At 47.9% G+C, this 7,911-nt stretch overlaps 1 non-coding gene across 1 annotated transcript; it reads right to left on the bottom strand.

Annotated features, from left to right (window-relative positions):
- Positions 1 to 5,681: 5,681 nt before the first annotated feature.
- TRNAS-ACU (transfer RNA serine (anticodon ACU)) lies at positions 5,682 to 5,748 on the bottom strand. The gene has a single exon. It is a non-coding gene; the product is annotated as a tRNA-Ser (tRNA).
- Positions 5,749 to 7,911: the final 2,163 nt, after the last annotated feature.

Below are 7,911 nucleotides of genomic sequence, written 5' to 3'. Positions count from 1 at the left end.
CGGGGGGGGGGGGGGGCAGGAACGGGGAGGAAAGCCGGCCCAAGGCCCCTAAAGGCATGGAGTTAATCCGGCCCTGAGCACCTCAAAGAAGACAAAATTTGTGGCAGGTGAACTTTCGTGGGTCATGGCCTACTTCTTTAGCGAAACGGCGACTCTCAAAAGCTCATTCCCTGCCACAGGTTTTGGGCGTTTTCAAGATGCTACTGGAGTCCTGCTCTTTTGTCCCAAAGAGGGTTCCCGGTTTCAGCGATGCTGGACCTTCAAAGATAGAGGGGATATCTTCTGAGATAGCAAAAAAAACACAACACCTGTCAAAGAGGGGCAGATGGATTCCAGAAACCCCTTGCCGTTTATTTTTATTTGAGGGGGGTGTTACAAGCAGGCCTTGAATTCAGCAGGAGCTCACAGGAGCGCAGCTCCTGAACCTTTCTGAGGGTTCCCCCTCTTTCCTCCGCACCGCATAGTAGGTGCTGCTGCAGAACAATCCCGATTGTTGAGCTCCACCAATTTTTGTACAAAACAACCCCTGGTTACGAGGCTGAACCAGGAACACAGGGACATGCATTATTTACCCTCTCGTCTCTGCAAGGCTCCCCCCCCTCCCCCGCCTCCCATGCGACCTTCCCTGGAACAGAATTGCAAAAATGCAAAAGGTGACGGGTGCCCCATTCCTCCCCCGCCCAGTTAAGGAGAGAGCAGAGAGAGAACTGCTTTCAAACCAGGCCTCTCCTTCTTTTCACAAGTGCGGCCTTCCAGGCCAACCGACCCAGCTAAGATCCAAGGGATGCAGAGGGCAGAAGGAGGCATCCGACAGTTACTGGGAGCCAGAGGAGAGAGGCTTGGCCAGCAGGGAGCCTTTGCAGAGATGGAAGGAGCAGCGGGAAGAGGGAGATGTGCCGGAGGGGATGGAGAAGACAGAGCAGCCGGGGCATCTGGGGGCAACAGAAAGGGAGCCGTGGGAGGGGAGATCAGAAGGAGGAGGAGGCTAGGAGGCCGGCGGGAGGGGAGGTGGAAGTTCAGAGACCACAGGGGGGGAAGAGAAGGTCAAGGCAGAGCAACAGGGAGAAAGAGGCAGAGAGGTGGGGTGGGGGCAGGTATGGTGAATGGAAGAGCAACTGGAAACTCTGTGTGTGTGTGTGTGTGTTTGGAAGGGATACCAGAGCTATACAACTAAGAAAGCTACATCAGGAGGAGGAGGAGGAAGAAGAAGAGTTGGAAGGGATCTCCAGGGTCATCTAGTCCAACCCCCTGCACAATGCAGGAAACTCAGAAACACCTCCCCCCAAATTTGCATTGCTGTCAGATGGCCATCTAGCCTCTGTTTAAAAACCTCCAAGGAAGGACAGCCCCCCCCCAGGAAGCCTGTTTCACTGAGGAACCACTCTAATGGTCAGGAAGTTCTTCCTAATGTTGAGCTGGCAACTCTTTTGATTTAATTTCAACCCATTGGTTCTGGTCCTACCTTCTGGGGCCACAGAAAACAATTCCACACTGCCCTCTATATGACAGCCCCTCAAGTCCTTGAAGATGGTGATCATATCACCTCTCAGCCACCTCCTCTCCAGGCTAAACATGCCCGGCTCCTTCAACCTTTCTTCATAGGACTTGGTCTCCAGATCCCTCACCATCTTTGTTGCCCTCCTCTGGACCCGCTCCAGCTTCTCTGTGTCTTTCTTAAAATGCGGTGCCAGAAGAAAAGAAGACCAAAGCAGGTAGAGATACCAAAAGACTCACAGAGAGGTTGTTTGGAAAAGAAAAACAAAAACAAATGCCAACCAGATTGTCTTCTCCTTTGTGTTTACTCCCTCTGCTTGGGGACATAGGGTTGCCAACTTGCAGGTGGAGACTGGAGTTCTCATAGAAATGACAACAGATCTCTAGACTCAGGGCCGGCCCTCCACTAGGCAAACTAGGTGATTGCCTAGGGCGCTGGCCTTCTGGATGTGCCAAATTAGGCACCCATCATGTGACTCGATGATGTTATCAGTGGGGGGGGGGCACCAGAAGTTAGCCTTGCCTAGGGTGCTGGCCTTGTCCAGACTACAAAGATTCCCTCCCCTGGAATCTTTCTGAAAGAAACAGCCACTTCTTATAAGTACTTCTTCACCCAAAGGGTGATTAACATGTGGAATTCACTGCCACAGATTCACTGTTGTAACTCTGTCTGGGGCAGTGATGCTCTGTTTTCTTGGTGCTTGGAGGGTGCACAGTGGGAGGACTTCTAGCCCCACTGGTGGACCTCCTGATGGCACCTGGTTTTTTTGGCCACTGTGTGACACAGAGTGTTGGACTGGATGGGCCATTGGTCTGATCCAACATGGCTTCTCTTATGTTCTTATGAACAGGCGCCATATGGCATCGTATCCTCACTGAGCTTTCTCTGCTCTCAGCCTTCACCCTCTCCAGGCGCTGCCTACAAATCCCCAGGAATTTCCCAAGCTAGAGTTGGTAACCTTATGCTGGCAAGTCCTCTGTGCAGATCACTCCTCAAAGCTACTCTGCTGTAGTGGTAGGGTTGTCAACTTCCATGGGTGGGCCTGGAGATCTCCTGGAGTTACAACTGAGCTCCAGACCAGGGGTGGCCAAGCTTGGTTAATGTAAGAGCCACATAGAATAAACATCAGATATCTGAGAGCCTCAAGACATGAACGTCAAACATTTGAGAGCCGCAAGACATGAATGTCAGACGTTTGAGAGCCGCAAAACATGAACATCAGATGTTCAAGAGAAGGAAGGAAGGAAGGAAGGAAGGAAGGAAGGAAGGAAGGAAGGAAGGAAGGAAGGAAGGAAGGAAGGAAGGAAGGAAGGAAAATAGACAGGAGGGAGAGGTGGAAAGAAAGCAACTTCAACTTTAAATGCATTCTCCAAGGCGCTGGCTGGCTTGGCTTGGGGGAGTGATTTAAAGAGACAAACATTTTTTTCAGCTGGCTGATGAGGCAATGAGGACTTCAAGAGCCACACAATATGTGTGAAAGAGCCACACGTGGCTCCCAAGCCTCAGTTTGGCCACCCCTGCTCCAGACTGCAAAGATCAGTTCCCCTGGAGAACTGTGTTCTGTGTCCTGTGTAAGGCAGGTGGCAGCCAGAGACAGAGTCTCATTGGTGGCAGCACCACCCCTTCAGAATACCCTCCCCCATGAGGCACCCCTGGTGCCTACTTCCCTGCATTTAGGTGCCAAGCCAAACCATTTATCTTTCCCCAGAAATCAGGGAGGTCTTTTTAATTGTTTTATGTTCTGCTCTTTGCTTGAGGACTAGTTCTTAATATAATCTTTGACGGTTCTGTTTGCTTGGTGTACCGTTGCGCTCTGGTTCTTTTAATTGGCTTGACATTTTTATTGATCTGTTTTTATTTCTTCTACTGGTTTGGCTGTTTTATTGTGTAATTTTGTTTGAGTGGCTTGTTTGATTGACTTGATTTGTTTGGTTTTATTTGTTCCAGTTGTGAATCAGCAGGAGCAAGCAACATACCAATTTCCTAAATACATATAAGTTTTTTTTGTTACACCTGATTAAATGCCATTTTCTATACAACACTTGAAAGGCACAGGCAATTTGCCCCTCATATGGTTATTTTGTGTTGGGGTAAGCAAGCTTTTGAGTTACACAGAGTTCTTATCCCTATCCATTGCCACCCGACAAAGAATGCTGTGCAGCATGAAAGCTTATACACATCAGATCCAAAATCCCTTTGCATTCAGAAAAGTGGACATGTTTTACCATGATTGGGTCCCAGGAAATAAGAAAGATGCTTCAGAAATAAGACTGTTAAACTTTGTGGTCCTCATGTCTGATTGCAGGATTATTTTATGTGACAAAAAAAACCCACGTAGTGATGGTGATAGAGTTACACCTAAGTGACAAGTTGCTAAGACAAGTTGCTGGGCCAAGAGAGGCTAGACTGAAGACAACCAGGGAGCAAGCCTTTTCAGTAATGGCCCCTCGATGGTGGAATCAACTTCCAGAGATGGTGCGAGCTCTGCAGAACCTGAATCAGTTCCGCAGGGCTTGCAAAACCTTTCTCTTTCAGCTTGCTTTTAAGACAGAACCTGGCTAAATTGACCTGTAGCCATCTAGCCATCTTAGGCATGATTGTGATCTATAGCACCTTATAGCACCTGCTTTATTCATTTTAATTAACTTATGTAACTGAATTGTATTTTAAATTGTTGTTTACATTGTATTTTATCCAAATCATGGTATTCCATGTCTGTGAGCCGCCCTGAGCCCGCCTTCGGCGGGGGAGGGCGGGATATAAAAATAAATTTACCTTACCTTACCTAAGTGCCTTAACAAATGGTGGGAGATTTTCGGGACAGTGGCTAGGGATAGCAGATGTAGGAAGGATGTGATATCACTTCCAGGCAGGGCTTTTTCTGAGCAGGAAAGCACAGGAGCGCAGTTCCGACTGGCTTGGCATCAAGGGGTGTGGCCTAATATGCAAATGAATTCCTGCTGGACTTTTTCTACAAAAAAGCCCTGTGTATGTGAAACAATGGTGATGTCAGGGAGTGTGGCCTAATATGTAAATGAGTTCCTGCTGGGCTTTTTCTACAATAAAAGCCCTGCTTCCAGGTAATGTTCTGGACTGCCTCCCCCAGTCTCTGTGGTCTTTACCATACAGGCATGGGGAAATTCCTAGGATGTCAGTATCTGGAAGTCGTTTTTCTCTCCCTACTCTTCAATTCCTTGATGGCAGGAAATTGGGGCTAGGGGCAGGCAAATGGGAATTGTAGGTTGGGAGGAAAGATGAACCACCTGACCAAATAAAGATTGGAGAGGCAGGTTGGAAATAGGAGTGAGTCTTGAAGGCCAAATCCAGTTTTTATTATTTTAGATATCTAATTTTAGGACTCATTAGGGATCCATGTAAGACCTGACCCACTAGCTGTTGTGCTGAATTACCCGAGTGGCATTTCTTAAGGTGGTACCAGAGCAGGGGTTTTGTAGCAGGAACTCCTTTGCATATTAGATCCCACCCCCCTGAGGTAGCCAATCCTTCAAGAGCTTACAGGGCTCGTAGTACAGGGCCTCCTGTAAGATCCAGGAGGATTGCCTACATCAGGGGTGTGTGGCCTAATATGCTTTTCCTTTTGACTGTTATGGGGGAATGGCCACAATCTGTTCCTGTAAAATGTTCAGGGGTGTTCAAGGCTCCAGGCTTGCCGAAACGGGGATTCTATGGGCCTTTTGATGATGTGCTCAGAATGCCTCCCGCCTTTGTGCATTCCTGCCATCTGTTTATTTCGACAAATCTTTTTTTGTTTTTAAGCCTTTTGTGTTCCCCGTTTGACAGTTCTGACTCTCAATAAAGAGCAACACGCTTCTGTAACTGTTATGCGAGGTGACATTTGACTCAGGAATGAATGAATACATTGTGCGATTGGCTCAGGAACCATGGTTGTTGCTATTATTTTACACTTATGTGTGGGGTGGTGAGAGGAAAGGAATCCTTTGACAGAGTGGGTCGTGTGTAGTAGTAGAAGACGACCAGCCTTCGATCCTTTCAGCTGTCATTCATTCACAAAAAGAACATATATGAACATATGAAGCTGCCTTATACTGAATCAGACCCCCCTCCTCGGTCCATCGAAGTCAGCCTTGTCTACTCAGACTGGCAGCGGCTCTCCAGGGTCTCCAGCTGAGGTTTTTCACACCTACTTGCCTGGACCCTTTTTAGCTGGCGATGCCAGGGATTGAACCTGGGACCTTCTGCTTAGTAAGCAGATGCTCTACCACTGAGCCACCGTCCCTCCTCAAATATAAACCCCAGTATGAAATCTTGGCCTGGGTACTTCGTATTCCGATTCCGAGTTGTAGTTTCAGTTTGTCCATATAGCCTGTTGTAACAAATTATCCTTGGGAGAATTAAGGTTGCCACTTCTGGGTTGGGAAATTCCTGGGGATTTGGAGGTGGAGCCTGGGGAGGGTGCAGTTTGGGGAAGGGAGGGGCCTCGGCAGGGTATAATGCCACAGAGTCCACATCCACACTCCAAAACAGCAATTTTCTCCATGGAAACCACAGAGCTGACTTGAAATTGACTAGACAGTTGTTGAGGTTGGTAGAGAAGTGACTTTGTTCTGTCAGATTGAATGTCTTAAGGCAGAGGTGTCAAACGTGGCCCAGGGGCCGAATCAGGCCCCCAGAGGGCTCCTATCAAGCCCATGAGCAACTGGCTGTCATCTGCTTCCTTCTCCCTCCCTCTTGCTTCTTTCTGCATAACAGCTTGCTTTGCAAGGCTTGCTCAATCACACAGGAGCTACAGAGCAAAACCTCTATTTTCTCCATTGGCTGAGGCTCCTCCCTTGGGAAGGAAGGGGGGAAGGCAGAGCTTGTTCTTCCAGGCTCTCTCAATCGCACATCAGAGCTGCTGAGCCAAGCAGCTCTTCCTTCTATTGACTGAGGCTCCCCCTTGTCCCCTGGGGAAGGAGTGAAAGAGCCAGAGCTTCCTTTGCCCACTTCCCTGGATCCCATGACAGAAATACAAAGAAAGCACCTTTAAGACCTTTATAACGTTTATATCTCTGCTACCTAATCTTAAATAGCCTGGCCTGACATGGCCCAGGCCAACAAGGTTTCATTTATGTCAGATCTGGCCCTCATAACAAATGAGTTCGACACCCCTGTCTTAAGGCATTGGTTCCATTGTTGAATCACACAGTGCTGTGGAAGACTGAAGAAGAAGACAACAATGAATTTGTATTCCGCCCTCCACTCAAAAGTCTGAGAGCGGCTCACAATCTCCTTTATCTTCCTCCCCCACAATAGACACCCTGTGAGATGGGTGGGGCTGAGAGGACTCACAGCAGCTGCCCTTTCAAGGACAACCTCTGTGAGAGCTATGGCTGACCCAAGGCCATTCCAGCAGGTGCAAGTGGAGGAGTGGGGAATCAAACCTGGTTCTCCCAGATAAGAGTCCGCACACTTAACTACTACACCAAACTGGCTCTCTCAGAATAGAAACCCCTGGCACTCCAGAATAGGGAGTTGACTGTAAAATACTGGGTTTGATGCATCATGGTAAAACAAGAATAATGCTTTATTGATTACTACATACTAAAGCAAAATGGTGGGGCTGCGACCCTGTTTATATGCATGCACAAGGACCACCCCCCGATCCCCATACGAAATCACGGCAGTCAAGCTTTGTACCAGAACTGCTCATTGGTTCCCTGTTAGAGTCCAAAACACATCATGTATCCCAGAAACCCTAGTGTTCCCGTGATAGCCCAGGCACACAAAAGCTACCCTCCAAACATAAAGTCCAGTACACAACATTGACCATTTGGATTTGTCTTTTGCCTACATGGGACTTTTGGGAAAGGGCTATGCCATTGTGGAACCGTGTTAAGATTTCTTTGTATTTTTTTTTGAACGAATTCCATGTATAGGGTGATAACACCTATTGCTTGTTACAGTGTGTTGTCCATATATTCTGTATTCATATTGTAGCAGTCATTACACTGAATGAAATTTATACTAAGACTGGTTCCTCACTAGCCGTTGCTCCGTCCCCGGTCTTCTGCTTTTGCCAGCTCAAACGATCAATTCCCCACCAGTTGCTGCGTAGGTGCATTCTGATCCGCAGCTCTGTCCAATTTCCCTCGTGGTTTCTGGATCTCTAAAAAAACAAGAGCAGGAAGCTGCGAGGGAAGAAGAAGAAATTGGATTTATATCCTGCCGTATACTCTGAAACTCAGAGCAGTCACAATTTCCTTTTACCTTCCCCCCCCCCCCACCACAACAGACACCCTGTGACACGCTGTGATGGGGTGTGAACTGGCAGAGACTGACCAAGAGAGAGATCTTGGTGTCGTGGTAGATAACTCACTGAAAATGTCGAGACAGTGTGCGATTGCAATAAAAAAGGCCAACACCATGCTGGGAATTATTAGGAAGGGAATTGAAAA

Source organism: Heteronotia binoei, chromosome 14 (genome assembly GCF_032191835.1).
Source record: "Heteronotia binoei isolate CCM8104 ecotype False Entrance Well chromosome 14, APGP_CSIRO_Hbin_v1, whole genome shotgun sequence".
Lineage (NCBI taxonomy): Eukaryota > Metazoa > Chordata > Lepidosauria > Squamata > Gekkonidae > Heteronotia > Heteronotia binoei.
The sequence above is the reverse complement of the archived record's forward strand: the minus strand, read 5'-3'. Positions and strand labels throughout refer to the sequence as shown.